The following is a 26,043-nucleotide window of genomic DNA, read 5'->3' on the forward strand; positions in this document are numbered from 1 at the left end:
ATAAATTATGGTGCATTTGTTCAGTGGGATCCTATACTGAGTTTAAATGAGGCAGGTCTATAATTCTATATTCTTTAAGATATAGTTTCAAGATAAAAAGACAGGCACAGGGCAGCCCGGGTGGCTCAGCGGTTTAGCGCCTGCCTTCAGCCCAGGGCGTGATCCTGGAGACCCGGGATCGAGTCCCACGTCGGGCTCCCTGCATGGAGCCTGCTTCTCCCTCTGCCTGTGTCTCTGCCCCTCTCTCTCCCTCTCAATCTCTCTCTCTCTCTCTCTCTCTCTGTCGCTCATGAATAAATAATATGTTTTAAAAAAAAGACAGGCACAGAAGAGTGTTGATAGTATTCCATCTTTTCTGAGAAAATGATACACACACACTCATCTTTGGAAGAAAACATAAGACACTGTGATCTGTGTTTGCCTCTATAGAAATGAACTGAGTGGCCAAGTAATAGGAATGGTAGGGAAACCATTTGGACAACTATAGTACCCTATGAATTCAGTTTTTTGTTTATGTCTCAAGTACAAATTTTTTTTTAAATCAATGAAAATGAAATTAAAATGTAAAACATTGAGCATATAGTTATAAAACCAAGTAATAGCAGGGAAACAAGGGAAAACAATCGATTTTAATCCATGTTTCCCTGAATCATCCTTCAGTACTTTGTTTGAAAGTCTCTAAGGGGGCAGTATTTTGAGCTAGTCACTGCTCAGTTCTCCTGGGAACTCTGAAAGAAGGTAAGTACTCTCCCTCCCAAAACTTGAGCTTGCCCTAGAGACAATATGTATGGAATGTAGCAAGTTTTATTTACTTTTTAAAAAGATTTTAATTTATTCATGAGAGATACAGAGAAAGAGAGAGAGAGAGAGAGAGAGAGAGAGAGAGAGAGAGGCAGAGACACAGGCAGAGGGAGAAACAGGTTACCCGCAAGGAGCCCAACGTGGGACTCAATCCTAGACCCCCAGATCACGCCCTGAGCCCAAGTCAGACGCTCAACTGCTGAGCCACCCAGGTGTCCCTGGAATGTAGCAAGTTTTAAACCTAACTCCCCAATTTCTCCCATCACCAAAAGGTATCTGATAAACTAAGTCTGTTCCCATCAATTCTTTGTTTCCAGAGGCCTCTGGGCATCCTAAAAATTCATATTAACAGTATGCATTATTGCAGAAATAATTTCCAAATGCCTGCAAGTCTATACTAAGAGGGAATCCAAAAAGATGTAGGGATTTCATGCAGCATATCTCTATGTTCCATGCTAATTCCACAACCTTCTTCCTCTTTTTTCTGTTAGCTGAAGAAGGTGTGGTCTTTTTCTTGATGCCTGTTCCTTTCCGCATTCCCTTATAATTACTGCCCAAAAGACTAAGGATAATTTTGATATAGCGATGAACAAAATATATATTTATATGAATGGGCCATCCTCAGGGCTAAGTTTGGATGATGATGAGTTTTGGTAAATGAAAGGAAGGAAGTATAGATATTAGACCTGCTGCCCGTGAACTCTATTACACCTTTGCTTTCATTTGTGGAATAGTTTTATGAGGCAACAGATCCGAAGTTTCCAGACATCAGAGGACCCTTGTGTGCTGTTGGTGGGAATATAAGTTGGTATAGCCATGATGGCAAACTGGATGGTGCTTCCTCACAAAGTTAAAAATAAAACTACCATATGATCCTGTAATCCCACATTTGGGTATTTATCCAAAAGAATTTAAATTTAAGATCTCAAAGGGATATCTGCACTCCGAGTTCACAACAGCATTATTCAAAATAGCCCATAGTCAGAAACAACCTAAATGTCCATCACCAGATGAAGAGATAAAGAAAATGTGGCATGTACTTACAATGGAGCATTATGCAACATTTAAAATAGGACATCCTACCAATTACAAGGACATGGGTGGACCTGTAAGACATTATGCTAAGTGAGGTAAAACAGACACAGAAGACAAATACTGCCTGATTCCATGAATATGAGGTATCTATAATAGTCAAACTCATAAATACAGCGAGTGGAATGATGGTGGTGAGGGCCTGGGAGGAGGGAGAAATGTTGGAGTTTCCATTAAGCAGAGTGTCTGTTTAATATGGCAAATATAGTTAACAATACTGTATGATGCACTTAAGATTTTTGTTAAGAGGGTAGATTCTCATGTTTAAGGTTTGTAAGAACCGTTTCTCTGATTATAGAGCCAACAGCTGTTAAATGAAATAAGCAGAATCGCATTGGGAATCAAAAGCTGCATTTCCAATTGCTAAAATCAGGGGCAATAGCTCCCCCTCCAAACTGGTATATTTTCAAATAAGAAAGTCCTTTATGTTTAGCCATCAGGAATTTCAAAGTCAAAGCAAAGGTTGGCATGCTGCTGCACTATAAACCAGAATTTCCTTGAGCAGATTCTTTGGTAGGATTACTCCTACAGACTGTAATTCAAGTGTTAGCAGGGGGCTGACTCCTGTCAGAAAAAAAGAAAGCTTAAATAGGAAATCCACATATTGTCCCTACAACCTGCTCTAGTTGATGTCAGCTTCAATGTGACACTGCAATCACTGAAGAAAAAAAAAAGTTTTGACCTCAAATTATTCCTAAATGTAATTATTACTGTTGGAAAAAAAGTTTCACTAGTTATTTAATATCCAACATTTCTTGTGAAGGTTTTTTGTAGGAAGGGCGTTTTACTTCTTGTTGTTAATTTAGACCACCACAACAAAAAAATCATCATTTTAGTTAAGTGCTTGTTCTAGGACAAGCACTTGTCTGAATATTTTATATGTACACTGTTTCATTAACTTTTAGTAATAACTCACGGAAAGTACTATTAGCATCATTTTATGGATGACAAAACTGATCAAAGAAGTCAAGTGACCTGGCCAAAGTTACAAAGTTAGTAAACCTGACTACATAATCAACAAATTATAATTTTTCTGGAGGAGCACACCACATTGCCAAATACTTTTGCATGACTATATATTATTAATTTTGCTTAATTAGGTAAATTTCATTTGGCAGTGGAATGAAAGTAAGAAGAATGAAGAAACTCATTTTAAAATACAGACAATACTTTATGAAACGTATACCAACCCTAAGCTGTATAGATTGGCTTGAGTTTTATTTTATTTTATTTTATTTTTTTAATTTTTTTTTTAATTTATTTATTTATGATAGTCATAGAGAGAGAGAGAGAGAGAGGCAGAGACATAGGCAGAGGGAGAAGCAGGCTCCATGCACCGGGAGCCCGACGTGGGATTCGATCCTGGGTCTCCAGGATCGCGCCCTGGGCCAAAGGCAGGCGCTAAACCGCTGCGCCACCCAGGGATCCCATTTTTTTTTTTTAATTTTTTTTTTTTTTTTGGCTTGAGTTTTATTTGTTTGTATATTTACTTGTTGATTTTCTATTGCCTTCACAAATAGAGAAGTCTTATGAAGAGAAAGAACTGTTTGTTCTCCAAAGTATCTCCGCCACTAAATGACAGGAACTAGCACATGGTAAATATGAAATAAATATTTGATGAATGAATGACTTAATGAATAACAGGACAACATATTTCCTGTTAGTTCCTTAACTTGCGTTTTAATTAACACTGTACGTAACATTTAATACTTTTCCCTCGCTCTCTGCCACAGATATTAGTATGCTATGAAAGGAATTCTCTTCATAAGCATTTCCTGAATTATTACATTAAGTGGCACATGTTTTGAAAAATTGCAGACTCTTCCCTTCATCTGTTTCTTCCTGCCCTTATTTGCTCCTTCCTTTGCAATTTTCAAAGTGAAGATCAGGAAATTGAGAGATTAATGAAAGGTAGAACAGAAGACAATAGAACACTTGCCAAAAGACTGGTCCTTAAGCAATTGTGAGAAACAAGCAGTAACAGAATAGAGCCAAAGAAGCCCATGGCAGGAAGGGGAGAGGTTAATTTTTAGTGATAGTCAAGTTTAGGCCACCCAGGGAACTAAACAGACGGGGAGGAGACCCACCAGAAATGCTTACTAATAATGGGTTTCCCACCTATTTGTCGCATATACTGCTCAGCTCAATTGGACAAGAATTGCTACTGGAGCAGAAGAAGCCAATGGCCATCTGATATTCAACGGCTATTGTAGGAGAATGGGGATTGTTCCCTTGTGACCTCTGAGGTTTTCCAGGAGGTATACTTGGCATATTTTTGTGTTGTCAAAGGGCAAGGTGGTTGGGACGGTAAATGAACAGCTCTCCTAGGCACTCTGCTGAAAGGCATAAGGGAATCTCTCCCAGGCTGCCAGGCCTCGGTAACACAGGTGTGAAGAATTACTTTCTGGTGACTGCAAGACCTAGATTCTGGGAGAAAAATTACACACACACACACACACACACACACACACAAGCTTATCAAGTATCAGTAATTAAAGAAAACCATTTCTGCAGAGTTCATGGTGGCCATCTGGAGTTTCTCTGACCTTTCTCTTTAAGAGTCAGCGGAGGCACAGCCATTAGGCAGTTAAAAACACATTTTCACCATACATTGTTGACCACACAACTGCACTCTTAGGCTGTTAAAAAAAAAAGTCATAAGGAATGCAAAATGTCTTCCAAACTTGCCTAGCAGGAACAGAATTGTAGACAGAAATGCCTGATGGGTTTCAAGGTGACATGCAATTTTGCAATCATGTCTTTCACAGTACACTATCTGCACGGAGCTAGTCACCTAAGCAATATAATTAAAGGACTAAAGTGTCATTTCATTACTTCACCTTTTAAGATCCAATTTATCAAGCGGGTTTTTTTTTTAAACCAGTAGTTTGAAGCTCAAATCTTTTACAACTCTCAGAACAGATGGTACAGCCATATTAGCAATGACACTATATATACACACCAAGTGAACTGGTGCTATTATCTGGTTAAGTGACTGTCAGCATTTCCATTACAAACCCCAGCTTTCAAGGGTCTATAATTCAGATACTTTAAATAACATCTGGCTGAAACTTGGTGTATAGAAATGATGAGTGTTGAGTAAAAATTAGTATAATTTTGTGAACGTGTAAATACTTCTAGAAGACTCAGCTTGATCAATCGAGTCCTTTTTTCAGAGCTGATTTCCTTCCACTTATTCCACTTATTATGGGAGTCCTAGCACACACCATTCATTTATTCAAGTCAGTCATTCATTCATCAAATATTTCACATTTACCATGTGCCAGGCCTTGTTCTAAGTGATAGAGATATTCTGGAGAACAGTTTCCTCTCTTTACAAGGCTTATATATTCATCAAGAACATTTTAAATATCAGCAAATAAATATAACAATAAATAAATCTCAAGCCAGTATGCACATCTAAGGATTAGAGTACATTTCATAAAGTATTTTCAGTATTTTTAATAGTATATCTTGGTCCTCCTAATCCTACTTTAATTTTGCTGTTGAAAAATTTATCTCAATCACAGTTAATGAGAATAAATTCAAAGCACACCATGAAATAATTTTAGCTGCCACAGAAATTTCCTCAGCTGATATCCTAAATTTTAAATGGACAAAAACATATTTCAAAAACATAGAAAATGAGCTTTAAAAATAAATCACATCAGTTTTACGGTAACTCATGTTTAATTGCTAAAGGAGGAAGAGGTACTCAAGTTTTGTAGGTCCCGAGGCTTCTACTATTTGGGGAGTCCTCTTGTATGAAAACATAGCTCCAGTAGCAAATATATATAAGTTCTTATCTAGAATTAGAGAGAAATAAAAAGTTAAAAATTGATAAAAAGCTTCCATATGTTTCAACATCCAAAAATCCATGTCCTAGATAGAAGCCCGTGTAAGTAACAGTGTCTGAAGTTTTAGCTTCACAACCTCCAAGGTAAATTTGTCTCTGAGTAGATGAATCATCAAAAGTCAATATGGTGAGTTGATACCAATCTTAAAACCAAGGCATTTTTCAAAATTTAGATGCAAATTTGAAAGAAAATATAAGACATACCAAATACTGATAGAATTTTAAGAAATGAGAAACATTTAAGTGACATAAGAGAAATCAGAAGAAATCAGACTTGTAAACGTCTACTGCCTAAGACAGTTTCTCCCTGTAAAACCACGTATCATTGTCTGAAAACTTCTGTTCTCAAGGCCAGAATACTGCTTTTTCCCCTACTCAATAAGTTAACTTCATCTGGCAAAACCTGTCTACTCTGGGCACGTGATCCTAAGGCCCTAACTCATTTTGGTGAAAAAGAGCATTATGCTACTGTAAAGGTCATGTGCATATGAGTGGTGAGTGATCATGGGTAACCCACAAACTTTGTTAAGGATAAGGGTGTAGAGGCAGGAAGCCAGGGTTGGGATAGAGTCAGATCTATTTTTTTCACACTTACTCAGAGTTCTGAGGTAAATGGATTTCTCTCTCTACATCTCAGTTGTCTTATCTGCAAAATTCCAATAGCGGTGTATCTATTGTAAGGATATTTTCAGGCTTAAATGTTACTCCTTTGTATAAAGAACCATGCATACAGCACAAAGTCAACAAATGCTAGCTTTGCTTCCGTCTGCAGTTTCAAGTAGTGTTAACTTGGAACATGTGTAGAAAAGCAAAATATCTTGTATATAACCCAGACTTCTTTCTGGTAGTGTCCAATCACCATAAGGTGATCTCAGCACTGAATGATAATGTCTTCTATTATAAGAGCTTCTAGGGACTTACTCTATCTTCTTTAAAAAACAAAAACAAAAACAAAGAACAAACGTCTCTACATCTCTGTGCCTTACAGAATTATTTGTTTATCATGCATAATATCCTGTAGGTATAATGATCACAATTCCTTTGTTTGAAGATATCCCATTAGCCAGCCAATTATGTTGGTGATCTGTTGTCTCCTTACAGCTGAAATGCTCCCTGCTCTCCGATTCATATGAACCTTTAAGAATGCCATATGTTCAGATTGCCTCATTCCGTACTCAGTCCCTTCCCTACTATTACCCCATCTGCGTAACTGCAAGCTTTAGGGAACAAATACTTGACTTTGGTTTTAAATCCAAGTTACTGCCCGGTTTATTTACATGTGCTTCCTTTAATTGCTTTCTTCGGGTATTGGTTTCATATTTACTTGACTAAAAATCTTGGTTGAAACGGCCTGTTAGGAGAAGGTGTGGACAGATTCCAAGCTGCCCATCTTATACCTAGAGTCTTGTTGTAATGATATGACCATTTATGTCTCAATACAATTGACAAGACTCATCTTATCTTTGCTCCTTTATTGCCGCAGGCTAGTTCTCAGACTCTACATTTTCTAAACTTATCTTTTATTTATGCCATTTGGCTTAGGTGAGGAAAAGACCTAAAGCTTTTTAATTAATTAAAATTGAATTATAACATCATTTTCATTAATTTGTCACTAATAATAATATCATTTAAAGTCAAGTAGTGGTTATATGGCTGGTAAAGAGAGGTTACCAAAATGATGTAATCGTTATTATTAGCCTTGGAAGGTTATGGTAACCCTGAGAACATCTGATTGACTTGATGTTTTCATTAATATCAGCATTGATTCAGTATTTGCTCTAAGATTGAGTTTCAATGGGGCGACGGGGTGGTGGCTCAGTCAGTTAAGCATCCAACTCTTGATTTCTGCTGAGGTCATGATCTCAGGGTATTGAGCTCATGTCTCACTACAAGCTCCACACTGGACATGGAGCCTACTTAAGCCCCTTCCCTGGCTTAAATAAAAAGAATCTTTTGACATTGTTCTACAAATGGAGGAAGTTTAATAGAATACTTTTGTGCCCTCTCCCTACCTTATAAAAAGAGTAAGTGATTTCATGAATGATATGAGATTACCCTTCTGTGGTATACAACAAGTAAAAAAGAAAAAAACAGAAAAAATAGAATGCATGTTGTAAAGCTAATTGGGTCAAAATTCTCCCTATTTAAAGGCAAAGGTTTTTCCATATATTTCAGAATACATAATTGCTAAAAGCAGAGTATGAAGGACTTCAGAATGACAGTCTAAGAGTTGAGAACACAAACTTTAAACTCATTTATGAGTTCCTTTATTAGTGCAGAGATGTGAGCTTCATAGAAGAGGTATTATTTTGCAAACATTTCTCAAGCTGGAGCTCCAAAGACACATCTCAGGGCATGTCATATAAACACAAAACTCAAACTAAGTAAGATGCATCTTCTGTGGATCTTCATTCTATTGGAAATGGGGAAGAGGAAGTGTCAAATAATTTAATAGTATGTAATTTTTAAAATTAACACAAATATATTATTAAATACAATGGAAAGTCTTTTTTTAAAGATTTTATTTATTTGAAAGAGAGAGCAAGAGAGAGCTTGAACAGGGGGAGAGGCAGATGAAAAGGGAGAGGTAGACTCTCTGCTGAGCAGGGAGCTCTATCCAAGCGTTTTGATCCCAGGACCCTGGGATCTTGGACCTAAGCCTAAGGAAGATGCTTACCCGACTGAGGCTCCCAATATAAAGTCTTTTTGATTCAATATGAGACTTCAAAAACATTCAAGTCTGGTGGTGAGCTACTATAATGATCCACTGCTGCAAGGGGAATGTGGCCATTCTCTGCTGTTCCTAGTGTTACTTTGGCAGAAATGTTTTACAAAGTATAGCTTAAAAACTTGAAGTACCATTCCACTGTCTCTCTTAGCAAAGTCTATTCAGAAGGGTTTTCCAGAGGCCAACATGTTCTGGCATAAGGAATTATACACAATTAAAAGGGAACACAACTAAAGATAGCATATGATGCCTTTTCATATCTTATCCCTGTCAAAGATGTATGCAAAGAGTACATAGGGATCATGACATAGATATCTCAAGGAAAAGCGACAAGTAATGCATATATAATTTTTATATCTACTTGATTTGACCCATATATGAAAACTGAAGTGGGACTAATTCATCATCACTTGACATAGGAAAATTAAAGAAATGATACCTGAATTGAGGAAATTCTGAAAAAATATTATGTATAAGTGTTTATAAGGCACTTGGACGTGGTTAACAGGCTGAATGCATAGTTCAGGTTACTAGTACTTTCTGGTAAAGTACAACTGAGGAAGATCGCATAATATTATTATACGACACTCATTCATTAGAACCTCAGTCCTTAGAAATTATGATAATTTGAACCACGCTATACTGATCTAAGCTGGGCTTTTACACTACTTATGGAGATACTAAAAATACCATGCAAGATTTCATAATAATAGACTAATAGGAGGGGAGAAAAATTATTGAAATTTCATTGCCAACATTCTAATTACATAATTAATTCTGCCCAGTAAGATCACCATTTGGCAGTAATTTCAAAATTTTCATCTTGTAATGAAAAAGCTAGAGATGCAATATTCAATTTCTAAAGGTGGTTATTTGTGTTAAACTTTTCTCCAACCCGCGGGAGCCTGGCTGGCTCAGTCAGAAGAACATGGTACGCTTGGAATGCATGGGTGGCTCAGTGGTTGAGTCTCTGTCATCGACTCAGGGCATGATCTCGGGGTCCTGGGATTGAGTCCCACAACAGGCTCTCCGCAGGAAGCCTGCTTCTCCCTCTGTCTACATCTCTGCCTCTCTCTATGTCTCTCATAAATAAATAATGTGTGTGTGTGTGTGTGTGTGTGTGTATGTATAAAGAACATGGGACTCTTCATCTCAGGGTCATGGGTTTGAACCCCATGTTGGGTGCAGGGATTACTTAAATAAATAAGCAAATCTAAAAACAAACAAACAAACAAACAAAGCTTTTCTACATCTCGCAATTTCTTTTTTAATTGGTTTAAGATACGTCAGTCACATCTAGTGTGACATCTAAATCCATTCATAAGAGATTTGCATTATTATCTAGCATTACTATATTTATAGCTGCTTGGACTGAAGTCTGAATGAGAATGTGCATAAAGTTGTAGCTTGCCCGTTGTTTTTGTACATTTATGTATAATTTTGTGTAATAAGACTAGAGATAAAAAGAAAAATATTTCATAAATATTAATTTTATTTAGATCTCTCTTGTTAATCATTGCATATATGAAATTATTATTAAAAGATTTGACATCAGTCCACTCACACTACTCTCATTCTCTGTCTCCTCCACCTCCTCCTCTTCATCCTCTACTCCCTTCTCTCAGATTTATTTATTTTTGGTAAAGATTTTATTTCTTTATTTGAGAGAGAAAAGAAAGAGAGCGAAAGAAAGCAGGAAGAAGGAGAGGGATGGAGGAGAAGCAGGGTTCCCACTTAGCAGGGATCCCAAGATGGGGCTTGATCTCAGGACCAGGGGATCACAACCTGAGCCAAAGGCAGATGCTTAACCGACTAAGCCACCCAGGCACTCTTTTTTTCTACCTCTCTCAAATTTAAAATGAAAATTATTTTTAAGACATATAAAACAAGTCAATGAATACGTGAATAAAATGATCAAACACTAACGATGCTTAGGGAAAAAACAAAAATCCTGCTTTGCTTTTTGTGGCTTAGCAGATCAACATATAGTTACAAGTCTCCTATAGGGGGAGCTGCTGCACTACTAAATGCTGAAGACTTGGCCTATAAGTGAGAGGTCTACAATTTTAAGCCTACTTTACATAAATAGAAAAGAAATAGTAAGGGCTTATTAACATGTAATTGTGGAACACGATTTTTTTTTCTTTCTTTACAATGTCACAGATGTCAACTGAGTGTTTCTAAGGAAGTTGATACTACAATCTGTTGGTAAAACATGGTATTTTTTGTTTTGTTTTTAGAAGATCATAGACCAGGTGTCAAAGCAATGTATTAAATGTGGGTTGCATAATACATGAAAAGACAGATAACTTTCCAAAAGAATAAAATGATAATTTCAGAGGAGTGAGGGACAAAGGAGTGACAATACTCCCATTCTTCTGCACTAACTGCCAGGGCAAACACCACAGTACAATACAAAGTTTACTAAATTTATGTCAAAACTTAATGGCTGATCCTGGGAAGGTGGTTTTGTAACAAATGATGGAATCATCATGAAGGGGAGAGAGGAAGTAATTAAGATGAGATTTGTCAACTCTTTTTAAATTCTGAGAAGCACCAAGCTATAACTTGTTAAATTTAATTAAGTTCTGATGGAAATCTCAGTGTCTTTATTTGTTTCCTGACTCTTAGCTGAGGGTTATGAATACTAATTATTTTCAGTTATTGTTTTCAAGAGAATCTAACAATCTAAATTAAAATATAAATCACTTATTGGCAAACAAATTCTTTAAAATTTTAGATGACTATAATAATGATAGTGATGAACTGAAATAAAATAATTTGAAGATTTAAGGCAAAATTCCTTTATAAAAAGTATTAGTCAATAAAGACATTTGAAATCCAACAAAGCTCTGCTTAAGCAAGAAAATCATATCTTTTCTAAAATTAAGCATCTAAATGAAAAATATGGTGTCTTTTAATGGTGAAATTTATGGAAATTGCTTTGTTACCTTTCCCATTTCACCGAAAGAATTGTAAATTTGTTACGTTTCTTATTTAAATTCAAGAGACGTATTCAATTTTATGATCATGTTTTTAGATAATAGAGTTGGTTATATTACAAAAGTTTAAATATTTACAATGCTTTATACCTGGATGATTTATACAGACTATGAACAGACCATTTACAATAGATCTCTAAAGCTTTATTTTCCCTTTATAGTCACTAAATTCAATGCCTAAGTCAAGCTCATAAATTATATAAATTATTGGTTAGTACAGTTACTATTGCTTTTTCCACATGCTAAAATCTTGATCATAACTTTTATAATATATAAATTGACAGTGAATGGGATAAAAGTTTTTTTGGCCTCAATCAATTTTTAGTGATTAATTATTCTGAAATTTACTAAATTGATGACAGAGAACAATACATTTAAAAGTTATTAACAATGACGTAGTATGATTCCTATTGAGGACCTGAAAGAATATAATATGTACAACAAAGAAAACTGAGTTTGTGGCAAAAATATTTTCATAGAAATAGAAAAATATATTTTTTTATTTCCTTTTGCAGGCTTAGAGTTTTACCAGTATCAAAAAAATCTACTGATATTGTTTCTCTGAAACTGGAGTGTATCAATAGAACTACTGAAAGTTGTAGGATGTATGATTATTTTCATTTACAAGGCTGTTTTATACTACCTTTCATCTGAAAAATTTCAGAGTCCTTAACCTGTGAAATGATTTACTGAATAAATCATGCATGCATTTGATTTGATTTGAATCAAAAGAAGCAAGTGAAATCTGAGGTAAGTAATCAATTACTTAAGTTGAAAACTAGTATTATTCATTTAACAAAACTTCAGGGAGCATTATGCCTGGCACTGTAATAATCCTTGGAAACAAATAGTCCAGTGAGATACCATGCCTGTCCTCCAGGAGACAGGTCTAACTACGTATCAAACGTAAGGGTCTGCATAGGCAGAGACTGGTAAAATTCAGGCATCAGTATTTATACAGATAACATAGAACTCAGAGATGCCAGGAGAGAGACAAGAAAAGAAAGGCATCCAGAGAGTGCTTTCCTAATGCAATCAATATTGAAGTATACTTGTAAGTGCAAATATGTTAATTACCCCCTGTTGTTCCAATGAGACACAACACGCACAAGCATAAATTCACATATAAATATTTTGGTTAAATATAAAACCTCAGGTAAGTATAACAGGAAAGGTCAAATGCCAATCCATAAATTCTGATTTCATTAACTCACATATTTTTAAATCTAAAATATTAAAATATTCTAATTCGAAATATTTCTTTATTCTACACAAGTTAATGAAATAATTTTACTAAAATGCTTCAAAGCGGTGCCACCATCAATGTCCTCCCATCACCTTGATGCCTTTTCTGAGTTCTCTTACATTGTTCTAGAGCACAGACCCATCACTTCAGTCTAAGTAATTAGAGACACAGCCCAATGTTGAATTTGCATTTGGTATTCTCACTGGAAAAGTTAACTGAAGCAATGAGTGCCGATTTGCATATTATGGAGATATGAAAAGCAAATCATCCTTTTGGAGTACTTATGTGATCTCCAAAAGTAACTACTTCTGATAATTCTTTTATTATTATTATTAAAGCTTGATTCATTTTGGATACAGGCACTGTGGGGTGGTACAGAAAACAAAGATTTGGAATGAGGCTTTGCTATTTTTTTTAAAAAGATTTTATTTATTAATGAGAGAAAGAGAGAGAGACGGAGAAGTAGAGGCAGAAGGAGAAGCAAGCTGGGATCAGGACTGAACCAAAGGCAGATGCTTTGCTGCTTAGCCACCCAGGCACCCCTGCACTTTTAAGTAAACTCTGCCCCCCAATGTGGGGCTTGAACCCACAACCCCAAGATCAAGAGTCCCATACTCTATTACTCGAGCCAGCCAGGTGCCCCTGATAATTCTTTTAAAAACAAACTTGAAAAGATTTGTTTTTCATGACATTTGACAATACAAATATTAACATAGGAGGTAAAAATGTTCTATCGGGTAGTGGCAGAGTGGGGGATAGGGGAGGCAATTGCTAAATGAGCAATAGTTAGAATTAAGGGGTACTTAAAAATGTTCACAGTATGGAAATTTTGGGTCATGTTCATTTAAGGTTCTTTTTTTTTTTTTTAAACTTTATTTGCTGGTATGCAGTCTGAATTTACAGAAAGAAAATATAATAGGTGGTATTTCTCTTTTTTAAAATGACATCACTTGGGGCATCCGGGTGGTTCAGTGGTGGTCTGCCTTTTTGACTCAGGTCATGATCCCAGAGTCCTAGGATTCAGTTCCACATCAGGCTCCCTGCAGAAAGCCTGCTTCTCCCTCTGCCTACGTCTCCGTCTCTCTCATAAATGAATAAATAAAATCTTAAAAAAAAAAAAAAACTATCAGTTTTTCTTTTTTCTTTCTTTTTTTTTTTTTTTTTGGTGGTGAGTGTTTTAATATGGAGGCTCTGGTACATGTTACAACAAGAAAGCTATGTTTTACTACTGGTGATACAAATAAGGGGCTGCAACACTGTAAAACGTAGTGCATCCTGACAGCACAAAGTACTGGAAAGGTCCTTGAGGCCCTGGTAAACCATGCTAAAGATCAGGAACTGGGTGGAGTTGACATTTAGTTATAGGGGGGAGTGGGAGTGGAGTTGGGAAGAGGTATAGGATATATTCCAGAAATCATTGCAAGTGGTCATAGTCAAGTGATATTTAGAAGTTAAATGAAATAGAATTAGGTTGAACAATCCATTAGAAACAAGTGTCTAAATCTATCAAGTTTGAATCCATTCAACATTTATCCCCAAAGGATTTATGTATTTTGGCAGGAGCTACCAGAATGCCTTACATTCAAATATTCCCACAATACAATTGCCATTCTGGAATCATAGATGAAGCCATTAATTACACAGTGGCATTCTAATAATTTTTTTTCAAGGGGAGTTAAGTAAATATCCATTCTAATATAGATTGCTGGCTTTGAATTTTGGAAGGACTGACATGAACTCCAAAGGACTTCTTGCAGCTAAATTTACAATCTTTGACCTTCTTAGACTTAATTCTCTCTTTGGTGAGTCTGCAACACTTCTGAGCTACCTTTGAGCTTTGAGGCCCTTACCTGAATGGCCCCCTGCCTACTGACATTCATATTTTGATGGCTAGGACACTGATCTACCCAGTTTCCACATTTATATTTTTAGGAGAAAAAACTCTTATTACTTGTTTTTGTCCATTTTGCCATGATTGACACATATAGATTGAAACAAACTTTTTCATATATAATGGAAAATATTTGTGGTACAATTTGGGTAGAAAACAGTGACAATGGCTTCTAAGAAGAACACATATCCCAGTTCCTTTCTCTTTACTTTCCTGTGTATGTCCTACATCAGGAGTTGAGAGGCCTTCTTTCAGCATCTACATATCTCCTGAGCGTACTGGCTTTATTTACCAAGAGGTCCTGTGGCTTCTTTGAGATAAAAACAGTCAATGAATGTATCTGGAGTTAAACACTTTTTTTCAGCCATCAGTTGGTGTGTAATTCACCATTACGAAATGTAGTGACTTGAAACAACATTTGGTTTGCTCACAGATCTGCAGTGTAGGCAGGTCATGGCAGGGACAGCTTGACTCTGTTCCATGTGGCATCAGCTGCCTGCCGTAGCTCAAACCCTGGAGCCAAGAACAGACGGAAAGCACATCCCCACCAATGTCTAATGCTTGTGCTCGTAGGGACACCAAAGGCAAAGGGCTGGGACAGATGAGGCTTCTTTGGTTTTTCTCTCTGTCCCTACGTGGTTTCTCCAAAAGGACTCTCCAACATGGTAGCTTTCAGGTAGCCAGACTTCTCAGGTGTCAGTTCAGGGTGCCCAAGACTGGTGTCCCAAGGGAAACAACTTTGGCAGATGCTTATCTACTAGGACCCACCTTCAGAAATCATGTATCACTTTATTCTATTCACAAAAGCCAATGCCAAGCCCCTGCCAGGCCATTGTCTCAGGTTCCAGGGAGTTGAAATACCTACCACCTCCTTAGGAGATGGATTAAGATTCTAGTCACTTAAGCAAAATATATGCTGCCACATATGTGTAGCTGAGTAAATTTTTCCTCTTGGTCCAAATAAAGTCAGTGCCACATATAGTCCCATTATACTGAACAAAGTAAGTGAATTCTTATTGTATTTTAAATACGTATTTTGCTTGGGAAAACTGACTAGATAGATATTGCCATGCAGTCTAGGTTAATACAAAATATTATCTAGGAGCTCAAAATAAATACCTTGGGAGTACAGTCACTAAAGCAATCCAAGAGCAATAAAATGGATAACCCATTAACACAGTTTGAGAAAAATACATTTGAGAGGTCTACCTGCCTCTTTTAAGACTCTAAATGGACATATCCTTTCAGCAATTACAGAAGTAGCCAGAACACTAAAAGCTCTCTTCAAATATAAAGTATAGGATCTAGAAAATGCATCACTTCCATGTCATTTATATTTCATTTTTAATTTAAACCTCCATCAGTCTTCTTTTCCTAATTTGATCCATCCATTTCCCACTCTCTACAGTACAATAGTGATTTAAAATATAAGGCCTTTTTGTAATAGATGGTTTTTCTAAGAGTAAAATAACTTCAATTATAAGGCCGGAGGAGGGAAGGTTGAAGTTAAATGCTTCAAATAATTCCATATTAAGTACTTAAGAAGAGGAAGTCAAGAGTGCTGACACGGTAGAGCAGAGGAACAGATATCAAAGGAGAATCTTCTTTAACAATTACTAACCCCCTGATGATTTCTGCATTAAACTGTACTCTATTGGCTGTGACACCACACTATCAAAAAAGCCAAACAGAAAAAGGAGTCACTTTGGCACATACATCTACTCCTAAGACAATGCTACATCATCTGCAAATTTAGTCACAGAGCTAAATTGTCTTGAATGATCTTCTTCAAATAATTGACTCTAGTTAAAGTGGCAGCCGTCTTTTCTTCACTAACCCAAGATTGAATGCATGCGTGCTTCTTGTTGCTCGCTGACTTACTACCTCTACTGTTCGCAAAGTTCAAAGCATCTGGGGTGCAGTGCATCTGACTTTAATACTAAGAGAGCTCCTATCGATATCCAATAAAACAAACAATGGAGTATATATGGCATCGTGATCCCTTGAAATCATATTCTCTCAGAGACTTACATCTGGTGGAAAGCACAAGGAGAGAAATGTTGGGAAAAAAGGAGAGAGAGACATAGGTATGAGAAGACAAATGATTACTCTCTTTTCTAACTCAATGAGTAAAATCAGACCAGTCTCTAATGTATTAGAATGAACATTTTGCATACTCCCCATCCCAGATACTCACTTCTCCTGATGTGGGGATGGTGCTTAACACTGTGGAAATGTGTCCTTTACTGGGTACAGTTAACGCACAACAGGCCTCAATTTTTCGAGTTGTCTGCACTGACCTGAGTTGGAGATAACAGGCTCAGGTAATAAGTGAATTAAGCGTCTGCTTAGAAGAGCCATCTTAAGTCTCATTGTGTGGATTCCTAGGGAGAATGGTAGACTTTGAGAAGGAGAACTATGAGGAAGTCCACTCTGGCCTCAGAGTTTCTGACAACAGTTTTAGTGGATATAAACTAGTAGCATGTGATATTTAATTTTAATTTCCCTAATGCAATTGAACACAGTATTCATGTCATCTTTGTTAAATAGCTTTATTGCAGACCTTATAGATTATAATTAAAATAGCTATAAGAGATTTATAGATCTTTTTATGATATAATCCAATCAAAAGTTCTTAATATCAATATTAGAAATTTTCTACTTTTATAATTAGTTTTTTACATATGATTGGAAAGATCCCTCATCTGTGAATCATAAAGATAATTCTCCTATATTTTCTTCTAAATATTTTGTTCTCCTTTAACATGGGAGAAATTAATCCATCTAAATAGGTATTTGTATATGTGCATGATTTAAAGTAGAGAATGTTTTTGTTTCTTAGATGTTGTATCATTTGTTCTATCATCTATCTATCTATCTATCTATCTATCTATCTATCTATCATCTATTGTTCTATTAATTTAAAAGACCATCTGTTGCCCACAGATCTTCTTTGGTACCTGTGCTATTCATTCATTTGCATACACATACAACACACATGCACACTAACTCTCAAACACACTTGCAGCATCTTTGGCTTTTACATTATTTCAAACAATGGTTTTCCTATAACTACAAATATCACACTGTCTTTACTGCTAAAAGCATATACTAATGAGGCTTATTTGTTTTCTAGAACATGTTGCCAGTTCTTTGGATTTTACTCCTGCTTGTAGATTTGTCAAGTTCTTTTATGTAACATATTAAGAATTTTATAATCTTCACTTGAAATACATAGAACAATTTGGAGAACTGGCAATGGTATGAGACATGGATTATATCCACTTACTTGTCATCTTTTTTTCTTTAAACTAAAAAGCAAACCTCACAAAACTCAGCAATCTTTGGACAATTATTAGCAGGTAATTAAGATATGGTAATGTTAATAGTATCCTTTTACTCATATTTTTGGGCTGCTTGTTATGACTTTTTGTCAATCATCTGTTTGGTTAAATCCCTATATTCTCTTACTTAATTCAAAAAAATACATTCTCTCATTTTTGAGGTATTTTATACAGACACTCAGATCTCTTGCTACAAATGGTAGTATTCTTTCGTCATTTCTAAACCACAAAGTATTAATACATTTTAGGTCTAGTATTACGCAATCTAGGCCCTACATAAAATTTAGTTAAAGCAATTGTTTTGGGCATCTGTTTCTATTCCCCCTCAAATGAAAGAAAGAATCATCATTAAGAATTACAATGGCTGGTTAATTTGCCCAGATATGAGTTGAGGCAGAAAATGCATTGACACTCTCTAATCCTATTTCTTATTCTGTGGCACAAGGGTAAAGTACCTTTCTCAAGCTTCCTTGGGGTTGTGAAGGGGTCCTATTATAGAATTTGGACCACTGGCATGTGGAAAAAATCAAGTACACAACTTCCAAGAATAAATAATGACCTCCAGTCATAAATCACCATGCAGTATCATCCAAAGTGCTGCTTTGTGTGTATAAGGCTGGAGGCAGGAGACACCAGAGTGTTAGGGCCATAAAAGAGAAGGGGATAAGAGGTCACTGTGTTTTAGTGTAGGTTCATCATTCAACAGTTTCTGAGGTTGAGCTGAACGTGCAGGTTTATTGGAGTATTCATGGGAAAACACCTGAGGCGGGGAAAGGAGAAATTGAGAATGACTGAATCTCCATGGAAGCTTCCAGTGATGCTAAGAAGCACTGTAAGTGGGCTCACTCTTCAGTTGTCCCAGCCCTTATAGCCACATGTCAGTCAGGCTCCAGACGCAGGCAACCCTGGAAATGAGCATGATCTCGGGGCACAGCACTTCATTAGTGGAGGCAATCCTAAAAGTGAACAGCAACTAAGAGCTTTATAGCAGTAGCTCTCCCAGCCTCTGGGGAAAGAGGCGCTTGATTCTTTAAGGGGCCTCTAAGAGGTAGATCACAGCACATACCTACTTCAAAGAGAGATGTTTACAGCACAGTAAACTCTGATAAGGGTGAATACCAAAAACCTAAACAATCATGTTCAGCTCCAGAGACGCAAGAGTGTATCCATGTCCATAGCTGGGGTTAATTACCCTACCTGGTATAACAGTTCAAGGAAGGTTCTTTCTATTCTCTCTTGGCTCAGAATTTTTAAAATGATGAATGGTATTGAATAGAAAATGTGTTCAGCTAAATATGTGTGGTCTTCTTTTTAAATTAGCATGGGGAATTGATGGTAAGCAAATCTTACACAACTTATTTGAACTCAAATTGACTACCGGGTTTTCCGTGTATAAATAACTAGATGTGATATATTTATATTATGTTTATGTAATATTAGTTTTATAGAATGATGTCATTAGTAGTTCTTACTTGCCTATACTCTGGATACTTTGCAGAAGATTCCAAGTATCTTTTGGTTAAAAATGGGAGGTGGGGTTGGAAATGACTGAAATTTGGGATTTGGTGCTTTCTTTCTGAAGGTAACAACAAGACTATTCAACTTCTTTAATGACTGTAAGATACTTTGGTTATTTCATGTCTCCTTGAAGTTAACACTTTCAAGATTTATAAAATTTATAAGCTACATTTTCCTCTTTTAAAAACTTTGGTATTTTTTTATAGCCTCTCATCACATCCTCAGGTTTGATTCCCAGGGTTAATTTTTGAAAAATATTTAATACTAAGCTATTTTATATTCTTCACTGGATGATTCCAACATTTCATGTCTTTAATGGTCTAAATCTGTTATGTACTGCTTCAGCTCATTCTATGTCATTGAGGCTTGTTTCTCTGTGCTTTTGGTGCCATTTGCTTATGAGGATATACATGGTTGACTGTAATGACAGGAACCAAAATACAGATTCAGAGTCCAGAACCAAATTGGGATAGCCTCTCCTCCTCTGAAGATGATTACCTACCATGGACTCTAAGGTTCTGCTCCAAATCTTTGTGGAGGACCCAAGGGTCAACCTTGTATTCATAGCACCAAAAATTCATAGATTTACAGTTGATTTTCAACACACTACCCACTCCCTTTACACTCTTCCCCATTAGAAACCCCTTCCTTTTTTTCAAGTCAGCAACACATTAAGTCAGACATTTGTTGCACAATGGTATAAACTACTATATGAGGAAAGTCAATCTGTGATTACATTATCTATTCTTAATGACCATTTCCATATTTCTACATTAGAAACAAATAAGAGAGAAAGACAAACAGAAATAATATAACTGACATCATATGGGGCTAGTCTGACATTCTCATTGCTGCTGCTGCCATGGCCATTCTGACTTCCACCTCTTTAGCTATACAGGTCCAGCTACCATCCAAACATTCGTCATAGTCTCACAGATCTAATTAAATAACAACAATATATGAAGAGCCTTTTCCTTCTCTTTCACCTTATCACCCATTTCTCCTTTCCCTTCCCATGACTTTGCAGAACAATTCAGTTGTAAATGATGAGGTTGCTTTACAGAAAGCTGGGTGAGCAAGGACTCATGAAATGGCATGGGCATGCAGAGTCTAAGCAGATTGATAGGTATCTATCTGTATCACTGAAAGTACTAGGACAAAAGAGGCCAAGTTCTGAGCAAAGTGCAAATGGCATCCATGAATGTGAGCAATAGGAACCATTGTCAGAGCCCAGGCAGGGTTAGGAAGGGTTTCCACGTGGGGGCAGGTAGTCCAATGAGAAGTTTCAGAACCAGGGTAAAGAGGTCCTCCAGGAGCTGATGCAGGCCCACCAAGTGCCAAAGCCCAAGCATGGTGAGGACACAACCCACACGATAAATGGCTCTGTGCAGGGTTTGAGAAGAAAAGAAGGAAGAAAAGTCCATAAGGAAGTAAAGTTTGCCATCAGGTGTCAATTCCAATTGGGGTGAAGATGAGATTCATGTGTATGGGAGTCCAGCATGGGAAGTCAGAGACTAAGCAGAATGGGGAAGGTATCCATATATTCAGAAGGAATGTATCAGAACAAGACAACATTGAAGTGGGCATCCTTGTGGGTAAGGCCTGGTGTGACCAGCCACATAAGGAGTGAGGAAGGCAACCACATATGTCGGGGGTAGTGGCAGTGATAGTAGATTGGTTAAAAACAGGGGATTTTATGAGATACCAAATATATTAAGGTTAAGGGAGCCAGGATTCTCACTGGTGAAGAAACAATTTACAAACATGGAAAGGAAGAAAAACAGTCCTATGATTTTATGTATATGTATGTATATGCCTTACACATGTATATGTGTACAAATGTGTATATTTATGAGACATTTTATACATATTTGTTTATGATAAATATTTCATGTATATTCATAAATATAATACCATGCATAGGACATACACCTTGGAGCTGCAATCACATGAAACTTTTGGCATCAATATCTTGGCTTCTCAATACTAATCTGCATTAGAAGAAACCAAGGCTTTGGAAGATGGATGATTCTATGGCTGGGGCAGAAAAAAAATGCAAAACCTGCCTAGAATATCCCATATTAGGTAATAAGAAAGTGGTCCAAGAATGATGGGGCAAGACAAAACGTTACAAGTTATAGAGGCTTCTATTGGCCAAATCTGAGCTTAAGATAAGTAATAATAGTGGATGGTAGGATATTTAATACAATAAGAAATCTGTCTCTATGCTGAAATAACTGAATAAATAAATAGCAGGTATTTATTAAATAATTTCAAAAAATAAAAAAATAAATAAAATAAAAATAACTTCAAAGTACCTTCCCCAGAAAATACTTAGTAATTAAAGAAAAATTTTACAGTGCCTAGAAGATGACATTTTACTCAAGAGAACAAACTAAGCATGATCAGTAATAAGTCAAACCAAAATTGTTCCTATTCCTATAGGAATTATTGAGAATAACACAGCTTCATTTACGAACTTGGATATAATTCTAAGGAAATTTCAGACAAACTCAAATTGAGGGAAATTCTACAAAGTAACTCGCCTATAATCCTCAAAATTGTAAAAATCATGAAAGTCATAGATAGAAGAACAATTTAAACTGATGGAAACTAAGAAGATATGATAAATTACTATAATACCTCATTGTGAACTATACTCTCGTTATAAAGAACATCATTGGAACAAACGGTCTATGAATGGGATTTGAAATCAGATGGTGATCATTGACTAGCATTAATGTTCTGATATCAAAACAAAGGCATCCTCTACATCACTAAACATTTTACAGGGCTTAGGACATCAGGTTAGCAACCTACACTTTCATAGTTCAATATAAAAGAAATTTTGGGGGGGTCCCTAGGTGGCTCAGCGGTTTAGCGCCTGCCTTTGGCCCGGGGCGTGATCCCGGAGACCCGGGATCGAGTCCCACGTCAGGCTCACGTCATGGAGCCTGCTTCTCCTCCCGCCTGTGTCTCTGCCCCTCTTTCTCTTTCTTTCTATGTCTATCATAAATGAATAAATAAAATCTTAAAGAAAAAAAAGGAAATTTTTTGTTCTTGTACCATTTCCTCAAGTTTTAGATTACTTCCCAGAATCATGAACTGAGCTGAAGGCAGATACCCAATCTACTGAGCCACCCAGGTATGCTGAATCTCGTTTTTTATCGTACACTTAACATATATACAGAAAACATCATACCATGTGCTATTATATATCAGACAATTATGATGTGTACTTGGATAAATACAGTCCACAAAGTTGTAGTCAAATCAAAGTATCTATATTAAAAATTATGCACAACTTTCAATCTTTTTAAAGCAATTTAATACCTCTTTAAAATTATTTCATAAGTTACAAAAAATAATTTAGCTCCTTTATTTTAATGAAAATAAGCATCACATATCTGTATAAAATAATTTAAAACTGCAACACTAAAATTCACAAGTTTCAGTATCCTTCGGTATGTTGAGCTATTATAGGTTTGAGAAATAGAGTGGCTTTTACTACTTCAGGAAACAGAATGATCATAGAAGTTTTATCTTTTAAGAAAGCAAGTTAGTAGTAATTAAACATGTACATTTGATGAATAATACAGTTCCTTTTAAGAAAGGATCTTCATTTGTAACACTTGCTTAGATGCTAATGTATAATTTAAATTGTTTAGGGATTTTCAAATAAGGCAGAATAAATAATACACAGATAAACACTCTCATCATAAAAAAAACCCCAAAAAACAAAAACAAAAACAAACTCCACAAAACTCACACAACTTCATGAAGAGAAACCACTCCAAAGCAAAAGAATAACATTAAAAATGGGGAAAGAAAAATGTCCATTTCAAGGTTTCCAATAGAACATAAGTTACTCAACAAGATGACAATGGAATGACTACACTAATTATTTTTGTGACATCACCCTCTTTAAATGACAATTTCATTTTGTTTATTTTTTTAAACATCCTGTCGCCTGTGGTTTACATTTTTATTAGACAGCTTATTTTTTTTACTTTAATGTGCAAAAGGGGGATTATAAATAATAAACTGCATGCATATATATTTTATCTTTTATAATTAATAATGTAATTTAGGGAGGGGAAATTTAAGAATAAAATATATTCAAATCAGGAAAATTAAGACTTTTTGTAAATGAGCTTTTAAATTTTCTTCTGTATAATGCCACACTGAACTATAGGCTACTTCTTGGGAGAAATGGTAGATGAACATCCAGGAAGCTCTTATCTGCTTATTGACCATTTTTACTTTTAAGGTATTTATATCCTCAACCATTTTTTCCCAAATTGATTTTATGCTCCATTGAATTGTATATTAATAATAATATAGTTAAGACCATCTTATATGTATTTTCTCTCTCTTTAAAGGTTAACATTTGAGTCAAGTAGATTTTGAATATTTAGACATCTGTGTAAGAGTTGTTATGTTTTCTCTCATTCCCAGCTAATTAAGATAACATCCTTGTATTAAGATCTGAGATTTGCTAACAATTCTCTACATCCCTACTTGTAAATACAATAAAAATTGGGGACTTTTGGAATATATTTTTGGTTGTTAGAGCTCTAACTGGGACATCAGTCTGATTATAGCCTATAAAGAATCACAAAGAAAGACACAAATACATTGGACTGGTTAATGTCATAAGCTTCTTGGGGCAAAAGGTAAATAGCTGCAACAATGAAATTGTTTACTCCCTATCTTTTCAGAAAATATGCTTTATAAAACTCAACCACACCTCCTGCAACTGGAAATGCTGTGGTGGAAGGGAAAATAAATTGGTGGAAAAGAAAAGGTCAGGATCAGCTTTAAAAAAATCATTTGAAACCTTTTTCTCTGACATTTAGTTGATATGGCAACTAGCTTTGATGTACAATGGAGACTGTCAATAAGATTTCCAAATACCCTGTTTACCAAATGGTCTCTATTTTTAACATACTTTAACATACTTAATTTTGAGAGTCTAGGATTTATGACGAGGGGTAAAGGCATAAAAGGGGTGTGCATCAGGAGCCCCAATTTCTAATCACAAAGCTCCTACCTGGCCATTTTTCTACATGATTTTTTACTGAGGCTAATAGATGGTGAGAGGAAGCTACTCTTTGTATATCATCATATTTCTGTTGTAGGATGGCTTATTCTCTATGCCTAACAGTTATTCCCTAAAGAGCTGGGAATTAGAGAATATTCCAGTAAGCAAAATATTTCCTGAAAATAATCTCTTGCCTTTATTACAGGGTCATATGAGTATACACGTTTGTCCCTGGGCACACAGGGTTCCATCCCCTGATTTGCCACATGATTTTCTTTTTTGTCATGGTAAAACATACAACACACAAAACCTACCATTTCAACTATGTTTAAGTGTACAGTTCAGTGACATTAAGTTCATTCAGAAGATCATACGGTCATAACCAATATCCATTTTTAGAACTTTACAAACAGAAGCTCAGTGCCATTAAACAATAATTCCCATTCACTCCAATTGCCAGCACATGGCAACCATCATTTCCTTCTTTCCCTATGAATGTGCCTATTCCATATAGCTCATACAAGTAGAATCATGCAATTGTCTTTTAATGTTTAGCTTATTTAACTTAGTGTGTTTTTAACTTTCATGCACATTATAATAAATATCAGAATTTTATTCCTTTTAGAAGATGAATATTACATCATATACACACACAGAAACAAATGTATATGTATATATATATGTGTATGTGTGTATACATGCACACACATACACACATATGTGCAGGCATACAAATACACCAAACACGGTTATTCATTGACCTGTTGATGGACATTAGTGGTTTTCTCACCTTCTGCCTATTTTGTATAAAATACAAACACTGCTGTGAACATTGATGTACAAGTATCTGTTTTGAGTTCCTTCCTTCAATTATTTTAGACATATACCTAGAAGTTCAATTGCATGATCGTATGGCAATTCCATATCAATCTTTGTCAACAACTACCATCCTATTTTCCCTAGTGGCTTTACCATTTTACATTCCCATCAGCAATGCATAAGGGTTCCACTTTCAGCTCAACTCCAACAAGAGTTGTTAATTTCCTTATTTTTTTACAATAGTCACTCTAATGTATATATACTGATGTACACACAATTTTTAAACTTCCTCACAGTTTATAGGCATTATAGAGTTCTTTTTTTTAAAAAAAAAAAGACTATTTATTTGAGAGAGAGAGAAAGAGAGGGATAGAGAGAGAACAAGCAGTGGGGAGTGGGCAGGGAGCCCAATGTAGGGCTCAATCCCAGGATTCTGAGATATTGACCTGGGCCAAAGGCAGATGCTTAAGTAACTAAGCGATCCAGGTGCTCCAGGAGTTACAGAGTTCTAATGGTAAGGTATACAGTACTTCTGTTTTCTTCTTCATATGATGCCTCACGAAACATCTACTATTTCTTGAATACCAAACTTCACTAATAGTTGATAAATGAGCATTTTCTAATTTGGGGTCCTATACCTTACTACTGTGAGGACGGTGGGGAAAGTCAAGACAATTATCAAACACTTATTTGAATGGGAAA

The sequence above is a fragment of the Vulpes lagopus genome, chromosome X (assembly GCF_018345385.1).
Source record: "Vulpes lagopus strain Blue_001 chromosome X, ASM1834538v1, whole genome shotgun sequence".
In the NCBI taxonomy this organism is placed as follows: Eukaryota; Metazoa; Chordata; class Mammalia; order Carnivora; family Canidae; genus Vulpes; species Vulpes lagopus.